This window comes from Vanacampus margaritifer, chromosome 12 (assembly GCF_051991255.1).
Source record: "Vanacampus margaritifer isolate UIUO_Vmar chromosome 12, RoL_Vmar_1.0, whole genome shotgun sequence".
NCBI classification, from domain to species: Eukaryota; Metazoa; Chordata; class Actinopteri; order Syngnathiformes; family Syngnathidae; genus Vanacampus; species Vanacampus margaritifer.
Window position 1 is genome coordinate 20,583,447 of NC_135443.1, and position 16,214 is coordinate 20,599,660.

A 16,214-nucleotide genomic window follows, 5' to 3' on the forward strand; every position below is an offset into this window, starting at 1 on the left:
CCGCACATGAGAGGCTCTTCTCGTTGAAATGCTCCCCGGTGCCTGTTTGGGTGCAAGCTGTGGCGCAAAACGAGCAAATATGCGCACGCACGTACCGTTTGACGCACGCGTTTACGCATTAGAAGACACGCGGAGTGTAATTGTGCAATTATTGTTTATTTTGTTTTAATTGTTTTAACATTTGCTGTACATACTGACACCCAGCGTGCGTTTGCGCGTGACTGCGACCCGCAACTTTTTATTTTCCCAAGCCGGTGCCTTTATAGACCAATAGAAACTGCTTGGCTTGGTTCGTTTAGGTTCTACCTGATGCAAGAACTGTTAGAATAAAGAAGAAAAACGAAGAGAGATATTATTTGACGGGCTGCTCTTCTTCTCTTCCAAGCAATACTCTGATTGTGGGCTGCAATTGTGGTTTGGGTTTCCATCTAAATCTAAAAAGTAAAGGCAGTTTGTAATTACTGTACTTGTCTTACAATGTGGTTCCATTTTTGTTTTATTTCGTCACCAACCATTTGCTGCCCTTTCCCTTGTGATGTGGATAAGGCTTGATTGCATCTCTTTACTTGTGAAAGTTCCAAAGCAATCGCCATATATTTCATCACTCCAGTGGCCACTTTAAAGATTTCTCTTTTTTAATGGGGTTTTAGTCTGATAATTAATTTTCCTGACATCCAAAGGAGGAGCTCAGAGGAAACTGCAGGGTGTTGACTTCTACCAGCCTGTTTATTTCTTTCTGCAACAATGCAGAATCATCTTGTTGCATTGAAGTCATTCAAACCTGCACAAGGACAAGGTTTGGAGGAAACAATGTTTGTTAGTTCTTTGATCCTCTTTATTCTTTGAACATTCAAAGAGTTAATCTTTGATGATCACCAGGCATGGTTCCATGGTTGCAGCACAATGACTAGTTCAGTGTCACTGTAATATCTACCTATTGATTTAGTAATGAATTCAGTATTCTAGTAATTAGACAGCCCCCAATGCTCTTAGAGGGCCTTTGCGAGGGACTCTTTGGAATCTTTCAAAGATTCTCCGACACGTTTGGAACAAGTTGAAAGAGCGCTAGTGAAGCTCTTGAGGTTCTCACGGGGGGGTCAGGGGGTAATAAATTAATTTACAACACTGTAATCGTGGTATTTATATTTCATCAAGCGCCAGCTGCTAAGGAGTAGCAGAAGAAGATGAATGAAAAAGTAGGCGTCATTCCGCGAGTAGCAACAGAGGGAGCTGTCGGGCTTCGCTGCAGCGGCGGCTGAGGCGGTGAATGCCCTTAGCTCTCTTTTTTTTGTCTTCCATCTCCCCCCTCTTGTGACCCTCCACCCTACCTCTCCTCATCTTTCCCCGAGGGCCGCTCTCGGTAGATGGAGAGCTAGTTGCTCTCTCCCCTGGGACAGACAATTCAATCTCACACAAGTCTAGTCTGTCTGGATAAGTATGTCGACCTGTGAGTGGCTTCTGTTACCTACCAGACTGACTGACTGGGGATGAGAAAGGGGGGCATAGTGGCAGTGGGTTGTGGGGTGTTACACTGCTACCATTTTGTCCCTGTGATGTTTTGTTTTGCTCCACTCAGATTTTTTGACCGGTTTGGCGTTAACTTGCTGCTTGTTTCTGCGATGCTATACGTACACGCTTTGATACACTTGCTGTACTTGGTGGTAGACTTTCCACTATAAAAGAAAAGTGAACCCTAAACTAAAGAGAGCAGCAGTATTGTTGGATGCACAGCATTGTCAGCATTAGCTTTAATTGTCCATAAAGTTATGAAAAGTCAATTTTAGGTCATTCAAGCAACATGAATGTGTTCTTACAATAATGAGGAAACAGTTTGCCATCGTAACTGGCTTTCAAGACTTCTGACAAACTTCTTGCACACAAATATTTGGGTCTATCACATCTCATCAAGTCATCCATCGGACTTTGCTTTGAATCTCTCTCAGGACATCCCATGTAAAAGTGTAATAACATCCCGCGTTGATGATGCCGATGACGGGATTATAACCATAATCTGCCGTCTCGGGTAGATTGAATGTCAAGTGTGTGTAATTAGTGTGTCTTCTGACCTCAAATCCTTTTTGTTGCCCCTCCTCTCTCAGAGGTACGCAACAGTGATTTCATTGTCTGCTCGGACTAAAATGTCCATTCAGGTGTTTGCTACTCACAAAGAAGTGAAAATGAATGATAACAGAACGCATCTGTGTTGTTACAATGTTTAGACATAAATATCGTGTGAGCTCAAACGTCATTGCTAACAACTTGTGTCCAGTCTGGTCAACCAACTTTGTAGATCCCTGTATTTTGTAATCAAATATAATGGATATACATCTTCATGCTACTAGCATCAAAGTGATTTTGATGTCAGGCTGGGTTTAAAAAATTTAAAAATAAATTTTGAATAGATTTTCCTTTTCGACCCTGATATTTATTCACAAAACCATAAATCGATTATTTTAATATCTCTTTTCCCCATAAATTCATAAGAAAATAAAATTTTACTGGCCATTTTTTTTGTATCTGACTTTTTTCTTGAAATGTATTGTTTACATGAATTTAAAAGTATTTTCTTACATTTATGAAAGACTGACTTATTGTTCTTTAAGACAATTCAGAACCATTTTAATTTATATATACAATTATTGAATTAAAATTATGAAAATATAATAAATAATAATAATAAATATCTCATCTTTGCTGATATCAATGTTTGTGTAACACTCAAGTGATTATTTTGTGTTACTTTTATTAATAACCTAAATCATTTAACCAGTTACAGCCTCCGCAAAATTTTATTTGGAATTTAATGTTTGTGTAGTTCACCAGTATGTACCCTGAGTCAGCAACCACATTATAATCTCATATATTTAAGCAAATCCAACATCTCGTTATTTTAAGGTCAAACAGTTCCATAGCTTTGTTTTAAGTGCAATTCAATGAAGCGGATCATGGTCTAAAATTGGCTGGTCCATCACTAAAGGAGGCGATTTAGGGTCAACGAGATACTAACATTTGGCTCTGTTTAGTTTTTTAAAACTGTTATTACTGGTGCTTTAAGAGCTTCTGGTACTGCGGAAGAAGACTAAATGAGGGATTTCTTGGGTTGGTCCACTTCAGGACCACTAATTTCACTAAGTGAAGTCAGTGTCGCATCACAATGATGACATAGTCTTGATTAAGTAAGTGAAAATTTGTCACCATGACAACATGGCAGAGATACTAATCTTATTTCAAAAGCTTGTGTGGCATTGTAATGACTTTTTGAAGTGAGTGAAATTATTCCATAGTCTGCTTTAACAGCTTGCCTTATTTGGGCATGTTGCACCATCTTCTATTGCGGCCATTTTACTCAGGGCAAAAATTCTGCAATGAATTTATGCTGCATTCGAGGAAAGCGGAAAGTCAGACTTTTCCGCCTTCAAACCAGGAAGTGTGTATGGGAACGCTCCGTTGAACTCGGAGTGTAAAACTAGATAGCTTTCTTTATTCATTAATATTCAACATAACTTCACATAACACAACACGCACTCTAAATACATTTGGGTCAAAGTTAACCAAATTATGGATAAAAAATGGACCAGTCCACTTTAAGGGTCAACTTGATCCAACTTTCTGGGTTGTTTTATACAAAATAACCCAATTTTTTAACCCAAGTAAAGGATCTGACCAATATTTATGAGTTGTTTTACGCTGAAAGACCTATTTCTTGACTCAAAGTTGGATCAAATCAACCCAAGTAGAGGATCGGTCCATTTTTGACCCATACTTGGGTTATTTTTGGCCCAACTGTTTTTAGAGTCTGTGTAACAGTATGCTGCTATGTCCCTGCATGAAATTATATGGTGAACTACTGAACTGTATAGAATGCTTATGAAAAAAAGATAAATACATAAATGAAGCAAAATTTAGAGATGTCAAGTTCACTGGAGGTCAAAATGTGTTTTGAGGTCCAAAACAAAAAAAAACTATTTATCACTATCCGCCATTTTGTTTGTTTACTTTTGCCTTGAACGCTTTCAGGTCGGAACTGGGAAAAGCCTACTGCGAAAAATCCGACTTCCGACCTTCCTCGAATGCTGCAAAAATCTTCTTGAGTCAACAAATGCGCCCCCTGTCAAATAACCACTGCTACTGCAACACCAAGACGCCTATGCGGCATCATCTGACATCAATTAGCGCCACTGAAACAGAATTTCCCACATCAAAGGGGACGACCGGTCCCTTCAAGTCGTCCTGCTGCTCCCGCCTTGGCACATCGACAAGTTTGTTAGACAACTCGCCACCCAACAGAAGCCAAACATCTGCTACGCATCACAAGGGGTGGGTACGTCAGCGTCTGTAAACTCTTTGTATCTGATGGGTGACCCGCTTCCTGCCTTCAGTCTGATGTACAGTTTGTGCGGTTCTGATCCGCACTCTGTAACCCCCCCTTGCCGGAACAAAGCAGAAAAATGAAAGTCAAGTCAGTGTGCGCTTTTTCTAATGCAGTGGTACCTTGATTTACAAGTTTTAATATGTTCTGGGCAGAAATGGTAACAACATGAAATGCAGCATGCATACTGTAGTTTCTGCTGCTGTCACACTTCAGCCGCCTCTTGAAAACAAACAATTGCTGACATTAACTTGGAACGGAGGGTACGAAAACAACTATTGACCAAGCACCACATGCTGCTACACCAAGTCCAAAGACAGACATGATTATTTGATGTGGGGGAGAAATTGTACAAGCCACCGAAGGCAGTATACATTTTCTGTTGCTGTTATTTAGACTGAGAGGAAATACAAACCAGGGGTCCATTTCACAAAGCATGTTCAACAAACACAGAGACTAACCCTGAACAGGACTGACATGCCCTGACATAGGAAACTAAGCGTTTTTGATTCTGGACAGCAGATTTTAGGTAGTTATATAAACGCAGAGTTGTTTCACCTAGCGTTGCCACTACACTAAACTTTCTTTGGTTTCAATTACCTCCCTTTCTGAATTGAAAAACGCAGAGTTTCCCACGTTTAAGGCTTTCTTGACCCAGAGTTCTCACTAAACCTGCTTTGTGAAAAAGACCCCGGGTCTTAAACAAATACAGTACATACAATTGTTGACAGTTACTTGGAACAGAGGGTATGAAAATGACCTTGGACAATGAACAACCACATGCTGCTTCACTAATTAAATGTTGTTTTTTACAACACAATATTTCTGTATTACTGTAATAAAAACAAAAAGAGGGAGGGGAGAAGATACACTTGAACTTGAACCACCACATTATTACAAACAAAATTGTTGACAGTTACTTAGAATGGAGTGTAAAAGAATAATCCTGGGTAATGAGCCACATGCTGCTTCACCTTTCTGAATTATGGTGGCAAGAAAAGGAGAAATTGTACAAAGCAAATGCAGATTATAGCAAATGTTTCAGACTAACACTAGTTTACAACTTTCAGTTCTTCACTAAACAATTTTTGACATTTATTTGGAACCGATCATACAAGACTAACCCTGGATAATGAGCCACATGCCACTTCACCAAGTTTAATTTTACTCCCAGCCATTTCCACTGCAGCAACCCCCTTCACTCCCGTCTGTTTTTCTGTTTTTTAACTGATTTTGCAAGGTCTACAGAATATTCTGTTCTATTGCTATAAAAACATCGGACCTACCAAAAGAGAGAGTAGAGTATTTTCTTTCATCAGGAAAAAAAAAGGATATTTGTCTATTTCCGTTTTGCAGCAATTAGCATTAGAATATAGCTAAGTTTCATCATTATTCACAAACCTGTTGAAAACACTGGAAAAAAGAGCTTGTTGCAACATGGCCCTGTCTGATCTCTTATACTCTGATGCCACCTGCTGGCCGTTTTTAAGCAACCCCAGAAGCTGTATCAAAACCTTCTGTATGCTCTAGCTTTAAAAACAAAACATTAAAAAAAATTATAAATATGTTTTGGGGATGAAGGACAAAGTATTAAAAAACGTATTTATAGTTTTTTAAGTTTGAATGAGCTAAAGACATTACTATCTTATCAACATGTGGTCCGTTTCAATTACAGCACGTTTGTTGTTGGAGACTCTCATTGCCCGGCGCGGACGGGATCGGTGCTAATTCGGGATTAACGAGCGATGTCTTCGATTCAACTCTTGATGATCGGGGAGCGGCGTTGACGGCCTCATCGAGCGGATTAGAATGGGAATTGATTACCCCCGATAGGGAGATGTATTGATCACGGCACAAATGTGTGTGTGTGTGTGTGTGTGTTTGATGCAAAACCAATAGATAGCATGTTTGCATGCATGTGTGTAATCCGGAGTAATTTGTTTTCCGTGACAGTCAGGTGCTTGGCAAGATCTCATGACAGCAGTCACACAGACTATTATGTGGCGGTGGAAAAAAAATAATTACTGGTTTTCCAGACACTTTTAATGCAGGCACACATTTATTTTATTTTTTTTACAATTTAAAACAATTTCCACATGTCTGGGACATTCTTAAGTCACACTTAACATCCACTCGTCACACTCTGCTTGAAGCACAGTTTTGAAGGGGCAATTCTGTCTTGTGCAATTGCAGAGTACGGCTTATGTTACCATGACGACCTGGGGCGGTGTAGGGACGTTAAGACAAAGTTAGGGTTAGTCAGTGTTGCCGTGTTGTATTTTCACTCATGGAGGCAACACTTCATCACTAAGCAATCCAATTACACTTTGTCAACTAGTGTAGTAGATCCTGAGAATCTGAGACTCCCTCGAGAGTAGCAGACTATCACGCTGCCTTGTCCAGACTGTAAATAAATGGTGCTTGCTCAAAGCCACCACTGGCTAATTTAACAAAGCCAACCACACTTAATGGGTGGCCAGAGACTCAACTATTTAAAAAAAAAAAAACACTTTTCCATAATACTTCACACATACCTCATACTTTTTTCTTCTACCTGAATGAAGCTTCTCATTTACATTTCAGGCAGAAAAACAAAACAGCCACTCCTCTTCTTCTTCTCTTCTCTTCCCGATGTGGGTCAGAGAGAATTCGGAGGCTAGCTTGAATGCTAATTAATAATTCACAGCTGAAAGGATCTTCTCTCCTTTGCGTCGGAGTTAAGCGGGAAAAGACGGCAAAATCAAAAATTTGCGGTGCGGCGGGTCAAGGAGAGATTTAATGAGTCGTTTGTGTCTCATGATTCTGGATAATAATTAACAGAATGTGTGTGTGTGTGTGTGTGTGTGTGTGTGTGTGTGTGTGTGTGCGTGTGTGTGTGCGTGTGCGTGTGTGTGTGTGTGTGTGTGTGTGTGTGTGTATGCGTGTATGTCATTCACAGATGTCTCCTACTCGAATTCCCTTTAAGACGTCTGATAATTTCTCACTGTGATGATGATGATGTCATGATCTAAAATAAATAAATAAATCAAAATCACACTTGATTTGTTCCCAATCAATAAGCTAATGGCTTCTGTGTTCACGCACATACATACACACACATACTCAAACACACACGCACCCTATTAGCATAACTAATATGATTATGTTAATTACAGCTGTTTCATTGTGCTGATGTAACACTTTCTTCCATACGAATGTGTCCGTGCTGGTTAGGTCCTCCAAGTGCAATGTGTGCATGTTCGTGTGTGTGTGTGTGCGTGTGTGTGTGTGTGTGTGTGTGTGACCTTTCCACAGGGACAGTGTATAGTTGGTAGCGCACACACATGCTGAAACACGCTCACACAGTCATGCATTGACACCGTGAACCTGACCAAGATGTTTTCCGATAACCTAAATGCTCATTGATACACATTACTTGTTGTGCCCACATGTAATTTCAAGGCAGGACTGAACCTTTCTTTTTTTCTGGAAAGGGTGGAGTGCAATGTCCACAAATCGACATAAAAATAAACGAAAAAAACATTAAGAAGTACGGCAATAGGGCGGGTGGCAATTGATTGAAAAAGATGGGACACTTTTGCGTGGCAAAATGAAAATTTGTGAAAAATAATAGCACAGTTGTCACAAATGTTTTTTATATTTTGTCATTTCAATAAGTTTAAACCCAACAATGCAATAAAAATGAACAACATTGCCATCATTGTCCAACATTCCAAATTCACTAAATATTTTGCTAAATATTTGCGACAACAAAAATAATAGCAGAAAACTGATGAAAAAGATCATCCCGCTAGTAAGCGTGATACTAACAAACAAAATAAACAATACATTTTTATGGCCATTCAGTAATTGCATGACAACAAATCAAATTTGCTGGACATTACCTACACACACACCCTAGTGGCTGTAGGCAGAATAGGCTTAACATTAGTGCAATCGAGTAAGCCCTGGATGCAGAGTTTTTCAACCTCAAAGCAAACATCTTATAACTATAACCCTAACTCTCCCAAAAACCCTACCACATCTCGATTACAGTATTGTTTGAACACTTTATTAAACAACAGAAAATAAAAATTGACCGAAACCCAAATACTATATTCAACCATCCAGGGATGCGCTGGGGACATGTAATACTGCACTTTCGTTTAGTTAGCTCCGCCCCATCTGACTGAGGGTTGAGTGTTTGTAATTTTCGATGCTCCATAATGTGTGTTAAAAAAATAACTTTACGTCATAAGACGGCGCATCATTAAATCTGCAAATTTTGTTGGAAAGAAAATTGTTTAAACCATTTTTAAAAATCCGTGTGGTCGAAGTCATTACTTGGTGCAATCTGATTGGACATCTTAGAAAGTACACTTAGTAATGCCATGACATCATTGCCTTTGATTTTCTTACACTAAAAATCTACTGTATACTAAGAAAAGTAATAGCGCAGTTGTCACAAACAAAACGTATTTTGTCCTTTGATTGTCACTCGAACCCTTCCTTTCTGCCGCTATTAAACGCAACAGAAAGGAACAAAACAACTGACTTTGTTTAGACGACGGTGGACTTGAAGCATGTGACAGCTCATCGTCTCTCAGCATTTACACAATAAAATATTTTTATCGCCGTCCTGTAATGTTTGGTACTGGACACACACTCTCGTGCACGTTTCACACACAAAGGCCTGTTTTCTTTTCTACAAGACAGGGCATTACTGCATGCTTGACCTCTCTGCCATAATAAGCTCCCTCCATTTCGTTGCGTTTAGTCGCCTCCGTCCTCTGTTATCAATAACTCCCACAATGCATCTTTCATCACCATTCTTTTTTCCAATCCACTTCCTCCTCTGACACTTAGAATGTCATCATATGATTGAATAGGACTGCTGACACTTCCACGCACAGTATTATTTCACTTTTTTTGGCTGCTTCTTTTCTTTTTTTTATTCTGGGCTGACAGAGGCCAGCGTTTATATATATAACCTATGTCTTTTTGGGTTTCTCTGACTGCTCTGACCTTTGCAGTGAATATTGCCTCCAACAAGACTACCAGGACATACATTGGACACTAGATCTAATGCATACACACACAAATTAAAAAAACAAATACAATCTCTGCTTTAAAAAGTTAATGTCCCAAATGTCAATAACAAACATAATTCAAGTGTATGGAGTGAAGCTCTGCCTCCTTGTAGTTTGTTATGCGCTAATTTACCTATTCAAATTTTTCCCCTTGAGACCCTTAGCTAGTTGATGAAAAACTTCTGAAATAAATATATTAGGATAGCTTCAATCTAGATGTATTTTGCACTCTTTCTGTAATGAAGATTCCTGACATAAGGAAAGTAGTCATCGCTGTCAAGGAAGTAAAGTTATTCTGTTCTTAGGAAAGTTTAGTCTGGGTTATAAGCATAAGTGAGAATTCACTGCATGAGCATGTTTTCTTCTTGCAAAGTGACTATTAAAAGGCTCGTGCTAACAAACGGCAGAGTTCTCACTATTGCTTGAAAATGTGTTAGCCTAATAGTAGGGATGTTCAATACCACTTTTTTTCAGACCGATACTAGTATGAGTATTCACTCTGACTATAGACACTGTGTACCGATGCAGATGATGATTCTCTGATGTGTGAAACTGCCACAGTATAACAGCAACTACTGGCGAGGAGGACTTAGTCGATGTCAGTCAAATCAAGTCAAGTCATCTTTATTTATATAGCAGATTTATTAATTTTTTGCTGTAACGGTGACTGCTAGAAGCAGCCTCCATGAGTACCTGATACCTTAAAACAAACCAATACCTGGTATGGTACCATCCCTGCCTAATACCATAATTACCCAAGTTATTATTTTTTTTTTTTAATGTTTTCGGAAAACAGGAAAAGAAATACAATTCAACAAACAAGAAGAGTTAAATTGTTAATCATGAAGAAAAAACTAATTGTTAGCAAGCACATTGGTATTTATTATTGATATTGTGACAGTAAGTTAAAATTTATTTTGGCAATTATACTATTAGTCTATTAGCCTAACAAATTTATATTTTTACAGGTTGCGCAGGCAATGCGACAGTTGGATTTAAAAAAAAAATTAAGCCATTTTTTTAAGGGTAATGTAAAATCAGCTTAAAAATATATTAAAGTGTCTTGGGATAGTAGTTTGTGATATATTTACTATTTAAATTTATGATATAGGCAATTATAAACCCTTTTAGCGGTAGCATTCAATTACTTGCAGGTTTTCCGGATATTCGCGGTAAGGCTAGGTCCCTATTCCCCGCAAATAGTGAGAATTTATTGTAGTATAGAGCTCCCATGCAGAAAAGGCAAACCATTTGCTGCATCAATACTAAACAACAGTTATTGTAATTGCTTGCTCGTACTGCCTGTTCAGAGATGCTTGCTTCTCCTGGAGTTGTATTTTTTAACATCTGCTTGCCTCGAGCCACTTTCATTACGTGTTTACGTCCTCAACACGTGCAACACATTGGCGAGCGTGTTCATATTCATTGTGACGTTGAATACGCAAGCGGGTACAAGTACGACAAGGTCACTGGGTTTGTAAGCCGTACTTGAGGGGACAGGATGCTAAGAAAAAAGGCGGTGCAGTGAATTTAGCCTCGAGGATTGAAAGATAATAGGAGTGCATGGCGGCATCAGACCACAATCTATCGGAAGTGGGAATTCTTTGAATTTTTGACATCATTGGCAGTTCTCGACTTCAATGAAACGATTAGATATCTTTTGAATGACATTGAAGTTGAAAAGATGCCATAACTCAAAATTAAAGAAAGACATACCCATTGTGGTCAATGTTGACATTTTAAGTGTCGTTATAGAGACATGAACTTTAAACTGGATCCACATAAAAAAATGTTGGCTGCACTGTTCGCACAAAAAGAGTACGAACCCAAGATGACATGTTGGCTTGGTTAATTGATCACCAAATAAGGAAATAAAGTAGATAGGTTTGTGGTCTATGATTTCATGTTAGGGACATGCTGATTGGCTGGTACATTAAGGGTTTAGAAGGTGAAAGTGCATGAACTAAAACTTACTGCATATCAACAGCGTATTCCAAATTCAATTCAAATTTCAAAAACCCTTAGAATTTTTCACATAATGCACCATTATGACAAAAGTTTTAAAATGTTTCGAGTTTTTTTGTTGTTGTTGCTAAATTCTGAAAAAAATAATACAAATACCACATAGCAGTCAAACGTGTGTCTTTTTTCAACTTTAAACAAATCTAATTTAAAAATATACATAATCATATGCCTGATAATGTTCTAAATTTTTTTGTTTGTGGTGCTAGATTTTGCTTTATGTTGGAATCCAGCGTACCCCATATGTAAGCGCCCTCTAAATGTACTACAAAGAATCACTGCCTAAGTACTGTTAACAGGGATGTGATTTTTCCGCTAATTCGCGGAATTCCGCTTTTTTTATCTCCCCCAAAAAAAAAAAAAATCAGATTTTTATTTTTTATTTTTTATTTTTTTTTAGTAGTTCATTGTGTATGCACATGACTCCGACAGATAACATCTTCTGCTATAACAAAGACATTTGTGGTATGCTCTAATATGAGTTACTTTTCATTTGGTCATGATACAATTATTTGTTCATGAAATTTGAACTCTTCAACATTATTTATGTGTTAACTTAGTAATCACATTAGTTAGATATGATGATATTCTCAGTGATAGTTTTTAAAAGCAAAGGCAGTCCAATGTTTTTGAATGTGACTGATTTTGAGTTGACTAAAACTGCCATTTTATATGGGATAGTTCAATATACCTGCCCTGGACCTAGCTGGGTGCCGGCGGCCCCCAGACCCCCGGCTAAATTTTCAGATAATTTCACTTTGGTCAAATCACATCCCTGTGTTAAGCTGAACATCTCTTTTTGTTGCATGAACTATATAAACTCATTCATTCCCAACCATTTTCACTGGAGCAACCCCCTTTGCTCGGCTGTTTTACTGGATTTTGACTGATTTTGCAAGGCCCACACAATATTGTGTTCTATTGCTGTAAAAACATGGAACCTACCAAAAGAAAGATTTAGAGGCTCTTCTTTCATCATGAAAAACAGTATATTTGTATCTGTTTTCGTTTTGCAGCAATTAGCATTAGAATATAGCTAAGTTTCATCATTATTCACAAATCTGTTTAAAACAGTGGGGAAAGAGCTTTTTGCAACATGACCCTGGTTGATCTCTTATACTCTGCTGCCACCTGCTGGACGTTTTTGTAATAACTACCATTGCTTCAAGCATTCTCTTCAGTTCAGAGGCTGCATCAAAGCCTTCTGTATGCTCGAGCTCTAGCATAAAAAAAATACAAAAACATATAAATACATCTTTGGGAGCATGGTAATATTTAAAATGGAACGTATTTATTCGTTTTTGGGAGCAAATGAGTTAGGTGCAATGTTAATGTTCAAACTGTACATAATGTTATGCATAGGTTTAGGAATAAAACCAAATTTTTATGAACACTTGGACTTACTAGGCTACTCTATTATTAATGTTGCTCCTGATGGTGGTACTTTGAGAGCTAAGTATTTTTTTGATGGTACTTAGTGTAAAAAGTTCGAGAACCACTCGTATCATCAATCTAATCTTTAAATGGATAGTAGAAAATGTTGTGTGTGCCAAGTCTTTGAAATTGTTCAGTAATGATCTCAAGGTGTATCTCGTGTCTTGTTTGGCTTTCAAAAACCATCACAGACGGCTTTTTTACCGCACCGCCAATAATCTGGCCGCAGGCGCTCGCAGCTTCCTTGAGAGCGACGCGCATGGCGCGTCAACAGGTTTTTGATGAAAAGTCCTCCACGAAAGTGTCTCGCTTTGACACCTGGGCTACGAGGAAATCTCATTTGCGAGGATTGCAATATCGTGTTTATCCTTCAGACGCGCGGGAGGGATCGGTTCAAAGCGACCGGTTTCTTTGATGAGTGTCGACGAGGAGGAGGACGAAGACGCCGAGGAGGTCAGCGGTGCCGCAATTGACAGGAGCTTAAATGTTAGTGTGAACGTGGAGTTTTGACGCAGAAATTGTTTCATGCAGTTTCAGGCCACTTGATGACTCTCATGTGGGCAAGCAGAGCTATCTATTTTGCATGGTGCCGACTGGAAACTTTTTTTCTTTTGAACCTCTTTGCTACCCTAAACAAAACACATTGATATTTTTCATAATAAACTAAGATATCTTTGCTTGGTAGTCGTGGAGAACAATGTTAGGGACTGTTTATCCGCATTTGTATCCGGATTTAAACACAATTCACCGGCTTCTGTCACCTCTTGGTAAAGTTTGGCTTGTGTATTAATGCGTAACCCTGCTGAAAATCGATCAAAACAACACCTCTCACCCTCAGTGGGGGTTGAGAAAAACATTCACGGTCCACATACGATCCTGCAAAGCAATGCCAAGCCAAGAACTTTCTTTTGGGTCTCCAGCCTCCTGCAATACCCCGAGATAGAAATGAATCTTTTTTTTGGCGGCGATTCAAACATTTCATCATCAATCAAAGACCCTCCCACCCAACAAAGGCACACAAGTAAGCTCCAGGAGGTAGCGCCGAGACAATCCTTAATTGGCTTTGAGGGCTTTTGGCAGAAAACGAATGAGCTTCATTGAGACTCAAGATGAGGCATGAGATGGCGGTTCAGAGGAACAACAAGGGCTTCTCTGTTGACCTGAGCTGGGATTGGGAGGGAAGGCGGGGTTAGTAACCTACAGTTTTTATATCAGGGGTGAGTTCTTTTTTAATCTCAGCCAACTTTCACATTACTTTTTTGTTCAATTTACAATTTAGCATAATTTGTTAATTTAAAATGAATGTATTTTCTTGAATAATTGTTCATTTGTCTAATTTTAATACATTATAATACATTCTATGCATTAGAACTATACTTACTCAGTGTATTTATTAGAATAAGAATTTTATTCTTAAAACAGACTATTTTCCTCACAAAAAATAAAACACAAAAATATATCAACAATTGGTGGTTAAAAAAATGATAAATACAATAAAAAACTGAATTAATAATTACTTTAGAAATAATATAAACATTGTTTATGTTACAGATTTTATTATACAATTTATTTTATTTTTTAGATTTTCAAATTGGTTAATTGGATTAAAACAAATATAAAGGATTGGTAAAGTAAATTAATTATGAAAAATTAAATAGAATGTCAACCAGTTCAGGGTATACCCTACTGCCCGAAGCCAGCTGGAATAGGCTCTAGCGCTCCCCGCGACCCTTGTGAGGACAAGCGGTTAAGAAAATGGATGGATGGATAAATAGAATGTAATAAAAATGAGCTATTTTACAAATGTAATATGGTAACTTAATCATTAATTTAGAATATGCTATTTTATATACAGGTAGACATGGCAACAGTTTTTTATTTTTTTTCCTTATCCATAACTGACTCCGCCCATCAACGAAAACTTTGCATACCCCTTTTTTAACAATATGGAGTAAAGGGGGGTTGAGTAGGGAAAATAGTGAAGGACAAAAGATGTGTGTCCTCCAGTGTCCCTGCCGAGTGGTGGAGTGCGCATCAGAGGGCGGTGGGGGTCTTGCCAGCGAGGGGCTCATTTAACCGGGCTAATTAGGGTCATCACACATGCAAGGCAACACTGCTAATCAATTGGAACCCTGACACTATCCGTGGTCACTCTCCTTGTTCCAGAACATCCCCTCATGGTGTTGATTCCTGACAATCCATTATCAATTAGAAAACACAAACAGGTTCACATGCTCATAATTTATTCTGTGTTGAGACCCCAGCGTGTACTCTAATGCCCGACATACAATTACTGATGATCAATAGTGTGTGGAAATTAAAGGGTCTTGTTCTAATGTACTTATGCGTGTGCATGTGTTTATGTTACTGCCAAGTTAAATCATTCCACAATCACATCAGTGTATTTTCAAAATTGTTTTTTAAGCCTGTGTTGATGTTAAAAAGGTTGAAAGGTTGGGTTTTAAAAAAAGAGTAAGGGTTTCAAATATAGGCGTGTCTAGCCTGTTTTGGGGGGTTAAAAATTAATCCAAAAACCCCCAAAATTTAACAGATCTTCATATGTTTTTTATTTTTGTGTTGTGTAGAACAGTACTTGGTGGAAATTTAATATTTAAATACAGTAGCACTCCCCTTTTCCCTAAACTTTTTTGATTCAACTAATCACTCCCACCCCTGCGCCGACAAATGTCCCCCAATTGAATGTAGTATGAAACTGTCAGAACACCTAAACTTCTAATCCTAAAATCACCTTTGGTTTTAAATTACGTTTTCAAACTAGGAGTAGGGTTGCAACCAAGTGCTAAGGTTTCAATTGATGGTTTCAAGCAAGAGTTAAGATTTGAAATTAGGGATTCAAATCAGGTTTAGGGTTTCAAATAAAGTTTTCTAGCCTTGGTTAGAAACAAGTGTTAGGGTTTCACGCCACGATTAGGCTTTTCAAGACAGTGTTTTAAGACGATGGTTACAATTTAGGGTTTTAAAAACAGAGTTAGGGCTTCAAGTGTTGTTATCCAGTTAAGTTATAGTTTCTAACTTCAGTTAGTGTTTAAAACAAGGGCTATTATTTCAAATTAGGGTATAAAGCTCAAGTTAGAGTTTCAGATGAAGGTTTCAAGCCGAGATTAGGTTGTTAAGAGTTTAAACATCTCGTCTGAAGCCTTTAATGCAAAAATTATGACAAACGCCCTTAGGATGTTTTGACGTCATTGTTGTGTAACAGTCACTAGAATGGACAGCTGTTACATGTGCATCAATTAATACAGCATGTATGTCCACTGTAGGGACTGATGCAAAAAAAAAAAAAAAACTTCGATAAAGCC

General features: G+C 38.3%; 2 protein-coding genes across 5 annotated transcripts in view; one reads left to right on the forward strand and one right to left on the reverse strand.

Moving 5' to 3' along the window:
- Positions 1-16,214, reverse strand: part of LOC144061374 (uncharacterized) — a 75,153-nt gene that overhangs the window by 16,741 nt on the left and 42,198 nt on the right. The window lies entirely within an intron of this gene.
- The window catches only part of cdh11 (cadherin 11, type 2, OB-cadherin (osteoblast)), an 88,083-nt gene that overhangs the window by 307 nt on the left and 71,562 nt on the right, over positions 1-16,214 (forward strand). For 2 of the 4 annotated variants that reach the window (XM_077581765.1, XM_077581764.1), the window contains exon 2: positions 4,018-4,317. The exons of the other annotated variants lie outside the window; for them this stretch is intronic. The gene's annotated coding sequence lies outside the window, so the exon portion shown is untranslated. The remainder of the gene's footprint in view (positions 1-4,017; positions 4,318-16,214) is intronic. 4 annotated transcript variants of the gene reach the window in all.